This window comes from Schistocerca americana, chromosome 3 (genome assembly GCF_021461395.2).
Source record: "Schistocerca americana isolate TAMUIC-IGC-003095 chromosome 3, iqSchAmer2.1, whole genome shotgun sequence".
Classification (NCBI taxonomy): Eukaryota; Metazoa; Arthropoda; class Insecta; order Orthoptera; family Acrididae; genus Schistocerca; species Schistocerca americana.
Genome location: NC_060121.1, coordinates 324,769,285 through 324,782,761, shown reverse-complemented (window position 1 = coordinate 324,782,761; position 13,477 = coordinate 324,769,285). Strand labels below are relative to the sequence as shown.

The 13,477-nt window shown below is 40.9% G+C and overlaps 1 protein-coding gene across 1 annotated transcript in view; it reads left to right on the top strand.

Annotated features, from left to right (window-relative positions):
* Positions 1–703: 703 nt before the first annotated feature.
* Positions 704–13,477, top strand: part of LOC124605119 (dnaJ homolog subfamily B member 6-like) — a 339,599-nt gene continuing 326,825 nt past the window's right edge. The window contains exon 1 of the mRNA XM_047136587.1: positions 704–863. The gene's annotated coding sequence lies outside the window, so the exon portion shown is untranslated. The remainder of the gene's footprint in view (positions 864–13,477) is intronic.

Here is a 13,477-nt window from a genome sequence, read left to right as displayed (position 1 = left end):
TTCTTTACCAGTGTGTCATCTCTTCTTTAATAACGGCATTAAAGAAGCATAAAGCAATACTGTTTTAGTATTTTCACAGAAGATCAAGCAGTAGTCACACAAGCTGCTGACCTCTGTACAAATCCATAACCATCTAAACTTAACTTACATTAACAACAGTTTCAGAATGATATGGGAGAAATGTACGAACCACCAATTTCTCACACTTCAACTTCCTGGATGTTGTATTATTTTCCAATTTTTTTGACGTGGCGCTTCTGTATAATATCTCAGTCGCTAACATTTCTCGTCACTCATAAATAGCATGTTAACTGCAAAAGAAAATACCTAATATCACAGTAACTGCATGCTGGCAGTTCTGAAAATGAAACTTTTCTTTTGTGAAAAAATGAATGAAACTACTTCTCTTTGGCATTCAGTTAATACAACTCGTAACTGTGTACTTATTCTTTGACCTTAATGAGTCGTAATTAGTGTAGAGTAAACAGTGAGCAAAAATGAAATGTGTTTCCTCGAAATATTATTTTTAGCTTCACACAGTAAACTGGTTTAGCTTACAAAGTTATTTTGAATTAACAAGGCTTTCAAAAAACGCGCCACAAAATGTCAATACGGCGCGGTGGCAGCTGCGACAACAAATTCATGAAACAAATGCTGTGCGATTTCCGTACAGATGGCACCAGGCGCAGAGTTCATGATTTCGTTATCGTTGCACATGCTGCCACCTATGTACTCAAAATTTTGGTGTGCTACTCGGTTGGTAGTTCGTGTGCAATGTGTATGAAAATTTTGTTTGAATAAAGGGATTTTGTAGTGTTAAGCCGCTGAATCGAGATTTCACAGCGTCATCTGGAGTGATCAAGGTAATACTTCTGCTCTATGTTCGTATGCAGTTCCGTAAATATGTATAACTATCCCTTATTTATGGGTAAATGTCCCTTCTGGAGGATATTAATAATTTTTGTGGATTTTCGGTTAGCTACTTTGTGTAATCGTAGAACTTGACGAAATAAAAGCTAATGCCTTGCTTGTTGTCCTAAGATGTTGTTTACAATGATCAGTTGTTTCATTGGTAGCATCATCAGCTACGTTTGCAAACATAGTTAGTGTGGAATTAAATTAAAATGTATTATGTGATCGTTATAAGCGGCAGATAGTGGATTCGACAACACATGATGAGGCGTTAGTGTGTCCTGCCCATGTTAATGCGTGGCCAGTGTCAGCTGATAATTTAATCATATTTGGTTCAGTGAGACATCGCGTAGGACACAGTTGTTTGGTTCTCACTTGTGTAAAACTTGTTAAGTTTTCGTTACTGTTATAATAGGTATGTAATTTATCTGTCGCTATTGAAATCTCGTCACTTCATGTGAAGATACACCATGACAATGCGCGCATGGTAGAGGCATTGATTTGCTTACACAGTGTAGCGATAATCGTCCATTTGTTCGTTGAACGCTGTGTACAATTTTCTGATTCTTTTTTAATGAAAAGAGATTGCATATGCATGTTCTTTGAACCTGGAGTAAGGTATAGTGCTATAATTGCAGAAATAGGAAACTATCCAGATTTTCAGAATTTGTGGTGCCTTGCTACCCTTCCAGAAAGTCGTACAAACATCTAATAAGTCGATCCGATTAATTTGGGTGGCTGTTGCAAAATTTTGAATTCTTGTTTCTTTGTAGGTAATCATGCAGTTTATAAAGTGTTTTGAATTATTGGTTTGCGCTTTAGCAAAATTGAAGTAAATTTTCTGTAATACAAGAAATCGGTAAGGTCTCGGAAAAACGGGGGAATTCGAAGGGACCCTTACACTTGGGATGTGAGTAATGTATAGAATAAACGGCCTTCTTTTCGTTTTGCAAATTGCTCAATACCATTACAATCGATAAGAATGTTTCATTTGCATACATGTATCTTTGTATTTGTTGGTAAGACTCGATTTTCGGCATCTAGTATTTTGCATTCATGCTTGTGGAAATCGGAGGAAAGAGGTATTTCTAACTGATGCCTTGCGCCAAGCAGTAATATTAAATAATATTGGATCTTTTTGCAATCCCTACGGATCTGAATAAACATCACTTTCGTCAGGACTTCTTGTTGCTCCTGATAATCCGGTAAGATGGAATGTTGACAAACAGCATGCCGACTATTAAAGATTCATTGTTGTAGTGGTCGACAATTATTGTCTACCCCACAGCTATAACTGATGGAGCGCCAGCGATGAAAGCATTGTCGTGCTGATGTATGGACAGCTGCTAAGGCACGCGCAGGTACTTCACTTTCTGGATTCTTGCAGAGTCAGTATTAGGGGCTCCTAGGCGGCATAGTCAACGGATAATTTCTTGTAGCGTACGCAATAGTTCAGAGTAGTCAGCCATTTAAATAATAATGATGTACATCAGCCACTGATTCGTGCTCTCAATCCTTATTGAATTTAAAACAGAACACATTCTGCCATGCGCTTACCCAGTGAGGCGGGAAAAATAAAAATATTTGTAAACCGAAACCGCATCATGTCCTATGAGGCGTGCGGCACCAGTCCAATATTAGTTACAAGAAAGCAAAATAGAATGTACGTTCGCTATAAGTACACACAGAAGTTGTGAAATCACACACTACCGGTCATCCACCACGAAACTAACCTAACGTGTGGAAAACTGCAATCTAATGGAAGCGTAGTAATTTATCTTCATGATGCCATTAGCAGCCAACAAAAGCAGGCTCTTATTATTTGTATTGGTCATCTGTTTTTTCCAGTATTCGTAGTAGACATAAATATTCATCCTGGCTCTTTTCAGTTCTACAGCACTATGTATTTTTAAAAAATTACTGGTACGTTCGGTATGTCTTTCCTCCGCCCACACGTACTTCCACCACTAGCCACTCCACTATGCCCTCTAACCCGCCCCCCCCCCCCCCCCCTCTTGCTCTTGAGCCTTGTTTATTGTTATTGAAAACTAAACCTTCATTGGTAATTGAAGACGCTTAACCTTAGAGGCAGGAAATGTTAAGTTGCTGCCGTACTCCACAAGGTATTCAAAGGAAGTCATTTATAAGGTAGGCATCAATTGCAATTAGATTTCCAATCGTATGTTATGTACCAAATTAAGTACAACATGCCCTGTTCTATACCTTACTGCAATCGTAAATTTTACGAGGGTTTAGTAACCTAAGGTTAAAATGAACGGGTAAATCAGTTGTGATTATTGGTATACGCGGTATGAGACACACATCTGGAGATGCTGAATCTGTGAGGATAGCTTCAGTGGCAGTATTTCAGATAATTTTAATCTGCGAATGGGTAGAATGCAAAGTTTCGGACCATTCTGATTCCGTAGTAGTTCTCTAATCATAAGCCATAACACACCTATTTTCTGTAAAACCGACAGCAATCAAGAAAACAAAACGTTTTGTATAAGTAGAAAAAAATAAGAGATCATTTGCCTAATGGTTTACATGCCTTGCTATCGAGCTGAAATTGACTGCAAGGAAAGAAACGAAACCGCACATTTTTATAGCACAGCATTTTCTTTCTCGTTGTCCATTTGAGCAGTGAACTTCCACATTCCTATTTTTTTTAAAAAATCTATAGTTTGCCCATCTGAATGTTTGCGCACCACGTAAAAACTTGTAAATTGGTCAAGAATTTTCTGTTTTTTTAGAAGTAAATCGGTCTAGTGCGATGGAGATTTTTGGTAACGATATTAAACGACTACTTTTTCTTAGACTGTATGTGGTGTTTAACTTGAGGCAACTGCATAACTCGAAAACGACGCATCGTACGAAAAAGAAAGGGGGAAAAAAATTCTAGGTGAAAAGTTGGTAGTGCTACAAATGGACATCACCTAAGGTACCGCTCTCGTGTGATCGAGGTCAGCTTCGTATTTTCAAGTGGGAACCCTCTATTTTTACTGCATACTCGAATTCTACGCAAAAACGCTGATATTAACAAACATCAAGTGTGCCTGTTTTGGCAATTAAGGAGTGTCACATTTGATTTACGGTGTATCTACATTTCATTAATGATGTAAGTTGTAAACTTTTGTGTTCCAGTTGTTGATATGTGTTGGAAATTTACTTAAGCGTTGCACATTTGAAGGTAAAATGCAATATGGCTAACCGTTTCAATGTCTGGTTAGAAATTACGTTTAGCGTGATACAGGAACAGTGACGTGGATGTAATAGTTTCCTGTTCCCATCGAGATCATATCAGTGAGTCCCCTTATCCCTCACCATTGCGGTGAGTATCCATAGGAGCCTGTCAATATCAATTCATGGACATTGTAACTTACTGCAATGGTTGGGGTTCGTACGCATTTCGCCGGTAGCCGCGCAGCGGCCAGCGAGAGTTACCGGCGTTTGGATGGGAGACTCCACAGTCTACCCCGTAGGTAACAGTAAACTACGTTACCATACAAGTAGCGTATTTGTCAGAAATGTAAATGTCTAGCCATTATTTGTGCTTTAGTCACATTTCAACACTAAACATAAATATCAACCGTTAGGACACAAAGGATTCACATCGTAAATGAAATGTAGTCAGATGCGTCGCGCTTTAATTGCAATAACAGGCACTCTTGATATTTGTCGATTACAGTGCTATATTCAACGAATGGGAAACAATGTTTTCAGTAAACCGTACTTACTTTTTGGCGTAGAATTCTAATAAGCAATAAAAATGGGGGTTTCCATTTGAAAATACAAAGTTGACCCTGTCCCCGGATGAGGCGTGGTTAGCAGGCTGCCGGTTGTAGCATAGGCGGATCTCCTCTTTACTAATATTAACTTGTCACCTAGAACATTTTCTCGTGCGATATGTTGTTTCCCAGGTATTTAGTTGTCTCAAGTCACAACAAACACCCTGTGTAGCAGTATAGATACCAGCGCTGCTAAGAAACTACTCAAACACCAATGTGCGACGTATGACTAACATTCAGCAAATTAGGAGCGGTTACAGACGAATGGAGCACAAGCGCTATTTCATTTGAAGCCCCCATGAGATTCCGTAAGAGCTTTGGACCCGTAATATACTAGGGTGGCAGTATAGAATTTGTTTCCCGGGTGCTATTATCTGGCTGCTTCAAAGTTACGGATGTCTTCATAAGATAGATTGATCATGCCCGAACAATTACTGCTAATATTGTACGTAAACCGTAACAAGTATGTGGAAAATTCAGAACCAAAATTTCACAAAAAATTCTTTCAGCTTTGGAAAATGTTAGAATGTACTGACAGAGTATTTCAATTCATCTTAACGAAGTCTCGGACGACACGGTTTTGTTTACTTTTTCTGCTGAACTTGAAAATGTCTTCGGAAAAGGACAATTGAAAATTACCCATATAGGAAGTCCAAAATTAGTTATAGTATGCAGAGAGGAAGACAAAGGTAGATTTCATAGAACCACTTATGTTCACGCCGTAGGGGTAACTAAATACAAGAAGCACAAGGACTCTGTAAGAAATAAACAGGGGAAAGAAAGAGTCCACGTGGGAAACCGAGAAATGGGTGCGAAGTAAATGCTCAGTCTCAAGCGGAAAGCGTAACCGGTATGTGCTGTACTGCCAATTTGGAACCTATAGTCGTGAGAGGTGAATCTAAAATGCGCCAACTGCCGAACATGGGAAGTTGACCAACGGGACATGCAAATAATGAGGGAGACGGAAAACAGATGGATTACATGAAAGGTAAAAGGTGAGAATGCTGTGTCACTTGCGAAATTGAAATGGTCTTAGTTTAGTGTACTCAACTAATGAGATGAACTTACGAATTCATTCCTGAATTTACCGTGATAATCTAATGGTACGTAGGAAGACTATTATAGGGCACGGGCATAACGAACGCAGATGTTTGAAGACGGTAACGTGGAGACGATCTGAAGTAAAAAAGTCAAATGGTAGGCTATAAGGCAGCTATTAAAACAGAAGCGAAAGGGTATAGGAGATACCATTTAGACTTCGTAAGTGAAATGTTTGAAAACAATAAATGTAAAAAATAAACCTTTGCTCGGTGGATTCTACATTGCATCTGTTAAGATGGCAGGTGACGAAGTAAGTAAACGACAAAGAGAACGTTTCACGAGCGCTCTAACAATTGTTTAAATTTTTGTATAGCTGAAGGTGATAAAACAGGCAGATGAGATGTATAACGCCATTCAAGGCACGGCGGAGGGAAAGACATTTGGAGATAATCGGTGCTTCTGCCAACTGTTAACATTTCTATTGTAAAATGTTAAAAAGACGTTGTTAAAATAATTTGCAGAATACTAATACAGCCATCTTAGTATTTGCCACTGTATCACTATATTGTTTTAGATATTTACATGGTAGTTTCTTTGATACTTGTCTGATGCCCATGTGCTCTTGCGCTCTGAAGAAAATGTAATTGGAAAACTTAGTACTTCTTTTTACGACCATCCTTCTTCCGAAGCGAAATATCCGATTCTAAGACATAGCGCTGTTCGGTCGCTTGTGGTGGTTTTTAATCATTTTCTGCATACCTCCTCTACATCTCTAAGCTGCAAATCTCAGTGAGGTGCACGGCAGGGGGTTCGTCCCACTGTACCCGTTATTAGTTTCTTCCCATTCCATTCACGGATGGAGCGCATTTTGGAAGAATGATTGTCCCAATGTCTCTGCGCATGCAGTAATTTTTCTGATCTTACCCTCACAATTCCAATGTCTAAAGCCGGTTCTGGAAACTTCCAGCTCAATTCATTCAGTATCTCCAAATACTCTTCCACGGATCAAACTGATACCACTATTCGTTCCGCCCTTTTCTGTATACGTTCAGTATCCCCAGTTACTCCTATTTGGTCGCCCAAGTGGTTTGTGAGCAGTCCCCTTCATAGCTGATTGCACTTCTCCATTATTCTACCAATAAAGGGAAGTCTGCCACCTGCTTTACCCAAATGGTTCAAATGGCTCTGAGCACTATGGGACTCAACTGCTGAGGTCATTAGTCCCCTAGAACTTAGAACTAGTTAAACCTAACTAACCTAAGGACATCACAAACATCCATGCCCGAGGCAGGATTCGAACCTGCGACCGTAGCGGTCTTGCGGTTCCAGACTGCAGCGCCTTTAACCGCACGGCCACTTCGGCCGGCTGCTTTACCCAATACTGAACCTATGTGATCATACCATTTCATATCCCTACCAAGCAAGGGCGTACCCAGGACCTGGTCATACTAGTCTCAGGAAACAAGGACTCGAGACAACATACAGCACTTTTTATTAAATAGAACAGTAAACCAGCGAAAAACTGCTTTTAATAAACATTTTAAATACAAGAATGCACTTGTACAATCCGAGAAAACATGCAGCATTTCTTATTAAATAAAACAGTAAACTTGTGAAAAACTGGGAATATCTTCAGGGGGGGGGGGGCATCTGTCGCCCCCCCCCCTGCCAATCGCTGGGTACGCCCATGCTACCAAGTGTTACACCCAGGTATTTGTAGAGTTTCCCGATTCCAGCTGCGACTCATCGATATTATAGTTTTTCGTTTTTGAAGTGCGCAGTTTACATTTCTAAACATTTAAAACAAGCTGCCAATCTTTGCACCACTTTGAAATATTGTTAAGATCTGACTGAATATTTACGCTGCTTCTTTCAGAGAGTACTTCATCATAGACAACTGCATTATTTGTAAAAGTCTTGAGTTCCTGTTAATATTTTCTGCAAGGCCATTGATAAACAACGTGAACAGCAAGGGCCCCAACATTTGCCTGCGGCACAACTGAAGTTAATTCTGCAGCTGACGATGACTCTCCATCCGAAATTACATGCTGCGTCCATCCTACTAAAAAGTTCTCAATCCAGTAAAAAATTTCACTTGATGCCTCACATGATTGTACATTTGGCAATAGGTGTAGGTGTGGTACTGGGTCAAATGCTTTTCGGTAGTAAAGAAATATCGCATGTACCTGTCTGTCTTCACCAAAAAGCTTTCAGTATGTCATTTGCCCCCCCATGAACCATGGACCTTGCCGTTGGTGGGGAGGCTTGCGTGCCTCAGCGATACAGATGGCCGTACCGTAGGTGCAACCACAACGGAGGGGTATCTGTTGAGAGGCCAGACAAACATGTGGTTCCTGAAGAGGGGCAGCAGCCTTTTCAGTAGTTGCAGGGGGATGATTGACTGATCTGGCCTTGTAACATTAACCAAAACGGCCTTGCTGTGCTGGTACTGCGAACGGCTGAGAGCAAGGGGAAACTACAGCCGTAATTTTTCCCGAGGGCATGCAGCTTCACTGTATGATTAAATGATGATGGCGTCCTCTTGGGTAAAATATTCCGGAGGTAAAATAGTCCCCCTTTCGGGTCTCCGGGCGGGGACTACTCAAGGGGAAGTCGTTATCAGGAGAAAGAAAACTGGCGTTCTACGGATCGGAGCGTGGAATGTCAGATCCCTTAATCGGGCAGGTAGGTTAGAAAATTTAAAAAGGGAAATGGATAGGTTAAAGTTGTAGTGGGAATTAGTGAAGTTCGGTGGCAGGAGGAACAAGACTTTTGGTCAGGTGATTACAGGGTTATAAATACAAAATCAAATAGGGGTAATGCAGGGGTAATAGGAGTGCGGGTTAGCTACTACAAACAGCATAGTGAACGCATTATTGTGGCCAAGATAGACACAAAGCCCATGCCTACTACAGTAGTACAAGTTTATATGCCAACTAGCTCTGCAGATGGTGAAGAAATTGATGAAATGTATGACGAGATAAAAGAAATTATTCAGGTAGTGAAGGGAAACGAAAATTTAATAGTCATGGGTGACTGGAATTTGTCAGTAGGAAAAGGGAGAGACGGAAACATAGTAGGTGAATATGGATTGGGGGGAAGAAATGAAAGAGGAACCCGCCTTGTAGAATTTTGCACAGAGCATAAATTAATCATAGCTAACACTTGGTTCAAGAATCATAAAAGAAGGTTGTATACCTGGAAGAATCCTAGAGATACTAAAAGGTATCAGATTATATAATGGTAAGACAAAGATTAAGGAATCAGGTTTTAAATTGTAAGACATTTCCAGGGGCAGATGTGGATTCTGACCACAATCTATTGGTTATGAACTGCAGATTGAAACAGAAGAAACTGCAAAAAGGTGGCAATTTAAGGAGATAGGACCTGGATAAACTGAAAGAACCAGAGGTTGTACGGAGTTTCAGGGAGAGCATAAGGGAACGATTGCCAGGAATGGGGGATAGAAATACAGTAGAAGAAGAATGGGTATCTCGGAGGGATGAAGTAGTGAAGGCAGCAGACGATCAAGTAGGTAAAAAGACGAGGGCTGGTAGAAATCCTTGGGTAACAGAAGAAATATTGAATTTAATTGATGAAAGGAGAAAGTATAAAAATGCAGGCAAAAAGGAATACAAACGTCTCAAAAATGAGATAGACAGGAAGTGCAAAATAGCTAAGCAGGGATGGCTAGAGGACAAATGTAAGGATGTAGAGGCTTGTCTCACTAGGGGTAAGGTAGATACTGCCTACAGAAAAATTAAAAAGACCTTTGGAGAGAAGAGAACCACTTCTATGAATATCAAGAGCTAAGATGGCAACCCAGTTCTAAGCAAAGAAGGGAAGGCAGAAAGGTGGAAGGAGTATATAGAGGGTTTATACAAGGGCGATGTACTTGAGGACAATATTATGGAAATGGAAGATGATGTAGACGAAGATGAAATGGGAGATATGATATTGCGTGAAGAGTTTGACAGAGCATTCAAAGACCTGAGTCGAAACAAGGCCCCGGGAGTAGACAACATTCCATTAGAACTACTGATGGCCTTGGGAGAGCCAGTCCTGACAAAACTCTACCATCTGGTGAGCAAGATGTATGAGACAGGCGAAATACCCTCAGACTTCAAGAAGAATATAATAATTCCAATCCCAAAGAAAGCAGGTGTTGACAGATGTGAAAATTACCGAACTGTCAGTTTAATAAGTTACACTCTCTTTCAAATTCTGAAGGTGTCAGGGGTAAAATACAGGGAGCGAAAGGCTATTTACAATTTGTACAGAAACCAGATGGCAGTTATAAGAGTCGAGGGGCATGAAAGGGAAGCAGTGGTTGGGAAAGGAGTGAGACAGGGTTGTAGTCTCTCCCCGATGTTATTCAATCTGTATATTGAGCAAGCAGTAAAGGAAACAAGAGAAAAATTCGGAGTAGGTATTAAAATTCATGGAGAAGAAGCAAAAACTTTAAGGTTTGCCGATGACATTGTAATTCTGTCAGAGACAGCAAAGGACTTGGAAGAGCAGTTGAATGGAATGGACAGTGTCTTGAAAGGAGGATATAAGATGAACATCAACAAAAGCAAAACGAGGATAATGGAATGTAGTCAAATTAAATCGGGTGATGCTGAGGGAATTAGATTAGGAAATGAGACACTTAAAGTAGTAAAGGAGTTTTGCTATTTAGGGAGTAAAATAACTGATGATGGTCGAAGTAGAGAGGATATAAAATGTAGACTGGCAATGGCAAGGAAATCGTTTCTGAAGAAGAGAAATTTGTTAACATCGAGTATAGATTTAAGTGTCAGGAAGTCGTTTCTGAAAGTATTTGTATGGAGTGTAGCCATGTATGGAAGTGAAACATGGACGATAACTAGTTTGGACAAGAAGAGAATAGAAGCTTTGGAAATGTGGTGCTACAGAAGAATGCTGAAGATAAGGTGGGTAGATCACGTAACTAGTGAGGAGGTATTAAATAGGATTGGGGAGAAGAGAAGTTTGTGGCACAACTTGACTAGAAGAAGGGATCGGTTGGTAGGACATGCTTTGAGGCATCAAGGGATCACAAATTTAGCATTGGAGGGCAGCGTGGAGGGTAAAAATCGTAGAGGGAGACCAAGAGATGAATACACTAAGCAGATTCAGAAGGATGTAGGTTGCAGTAGGTACTGGGAGATGAAGAAGCTTGCACAGGATAGAGTAGCATGGAGAGCTGCATCAAACCAGTCTCTGGACTGAAGACCACAACAACAACAACAATGTCATTTTTAGTTTTGCTTAGCGATGTTTTCAGAATCCATGCTTTTTCGCATTGATGAGGTCATTCTGTTAAGAGATTCCTGTCCTTGCTTTTTCCCAAGAACTGGGCACAGTTTTTTGTTCGAGCAATCTACAATATAGGTAGAAGAGTGGCTAACGCACCCGCTCATTGAATATAGAATCTGACAGGGGTTCCTTCAGGCCCTGGAGCTAATCTGTAAGTAAGGTATGCTACCGCGAGAGCTTGTGGGTTGCTGCATAAGTTCGTATCGTTTTTCCATTAACTTATAATAAACAGAACATGCGTGTAACATACACTTGTTTATTTTTGTTGTTGTCCAGAGACACACTTACTCATCAATAATATATTCTCCTTATCTATTTAAAACAGTGTGCCAACTCTGGGGTAATTTTTCGATTCCGTCACAGTAGAAATCACGTGGTTTTGAGGCGAAGAACTCGTGAAGCCATGTTCGGAGCGCATTTTCATCCGGAAAGGAAGTTTCTTGAAGGTTGTTTTATTGAGAACGGAAAAGGTGACTATCGGAGGACGCAAGATCAGGTGAACAAGGTGGGTCCCGAATGACTTCCCAACCCAACTCCTGTGTAGCGTTTTTTGTCAGTCTAACTGAATGCGGGCGGGCATAACAATGCGGTAGCATCACTTACGGCAGTCTTTCGGGCTGCTGTTCCTGGGTTGCGTCTGCACGACGTCTGAGTTGTTGACAATAAATGTCAGAAGTGATTGTTGCACCTTGGGGAAGCAATTCGTAGTACATTACACCGTCTCTCTTCCTCCAGATACACATTATCTTTTGTGGATGCGCGCAGGTCTTGGCACTTGAGTTGCTCCATTGTTTGGGCTCAACCATTCCATTTTTTCCCCTTTAAGTTAGCATAAAGACACAATAACTCGCCACCAGAGTAGGTATGGGCGATGTGGACGAGCCAAAGCAGAGATGCACCCTCTGGTTTTTAATTTTGGCTTGGAGCATGCGGTACCCATTTTTGAACCTTCCCCATTGCATGAAAATGAAAATGTCGCATGCGAACGAAATGGTCACAGTTAATCACATTTTCCAGTTATCGTGTACACTGACGTGGATTATTGACGATCGAGGCCTACGAGAATGACAGGCCGCGGCGCGTACGTCACGAAGGTAGTCCTGCGCCCGCTCGCTCAAATCAACAGACAAACTACGTTTCTACACCTGTTAATTCGTAACTAGGCGTGTCCGTACACACGATAACTGAATCTTTTACTGGAATCCGCTATTATGGAATCTTACTGTTATTAATCCCATAATGATGGGAAGTCCATGGTCCTACTTATATGTTACGGCTGTACTGGCGTACAACAAAATAGTCATGCTAAAATGATTATAAATTGCATAAGGCACCACTTCCAGCATGTAATGAGTACTGTTAAGCAGAAGAGACTAAATGCTATAAACACCCCGTTATAGGCCTACCATTTAATCGAGTATTGATCTTAAATTAAATTTTGCTGTTGTACTGTTAATCAGTAAGACTTCATAATAGCAGATTCCAGTGGAAGATGCAATTCTCGTTAGTACTTACACGCCCAGCTGCGAGTTAACAGGTTTAGAAACGCATTTTATCTGCTGAGCTGAGCGAGCGCAGGACTACCTTCGTGACGTACGCGCCACGGCCTATCTTTAACGGGAGCCTCGATCACATTTTCCAGTTCTCGAGTACACTGACGTGGGTCATTGAGGATTAATGCGTTTAGACGATCATCAAACCTCGAAGATCTCCCTAAACGTTGAGTCACTAATATCGAAACGTCCTTCTTGAAACGAGGGAACCATTTTCTTCCCGTGCTCAATCCAAGGGCTGTATCACCATCCACGGTGCAAATGTTGCTGGCTGCCTCCACTTCTTTCACCCCTCTATTCAACTAAGCCAGAATAATAATAATAATAATAATAACCCCCGTGGAGGCCCGGGAAAAGAATAGGCCTCTGGTATGTTCTGCCAGTCGTAAAAGGCGACGAAAAGAACAAACCACTAATAGGGCTAACCGCCCCTTTTAGTGTGATTAGTTGGTTCAGGACAGAACTAAAGAAGCCTCGGACAAGCGCCGTCATGGTCGGGGACGACGCTTGAACCCTATGCCCGCCCACAATGGTGACGACACTGGATACAGATCACAAGTATACACAACATTTATTACCAGATACCCAGAATTAAACTTTTTAACAGAACAACGGCTAGCTGATCAGATCCGTGTAATAATCAAAAATAACAGGATACCCCAGTCAGAATTAGAAAACATCAAACAACAAGTACAACAAATACTGGAACAAAATAATGTGCAATCAGAAGAAGAAGAAGAAAATACAGTAATGGACTCAAACATCCCAGAGCAAACAAACAAAGAACAACACGCATCAATTAAACAATCAGAGGAAAACGAAATATTAAGACAGCCACCAGAACAAGCACAAATAGAACACGAA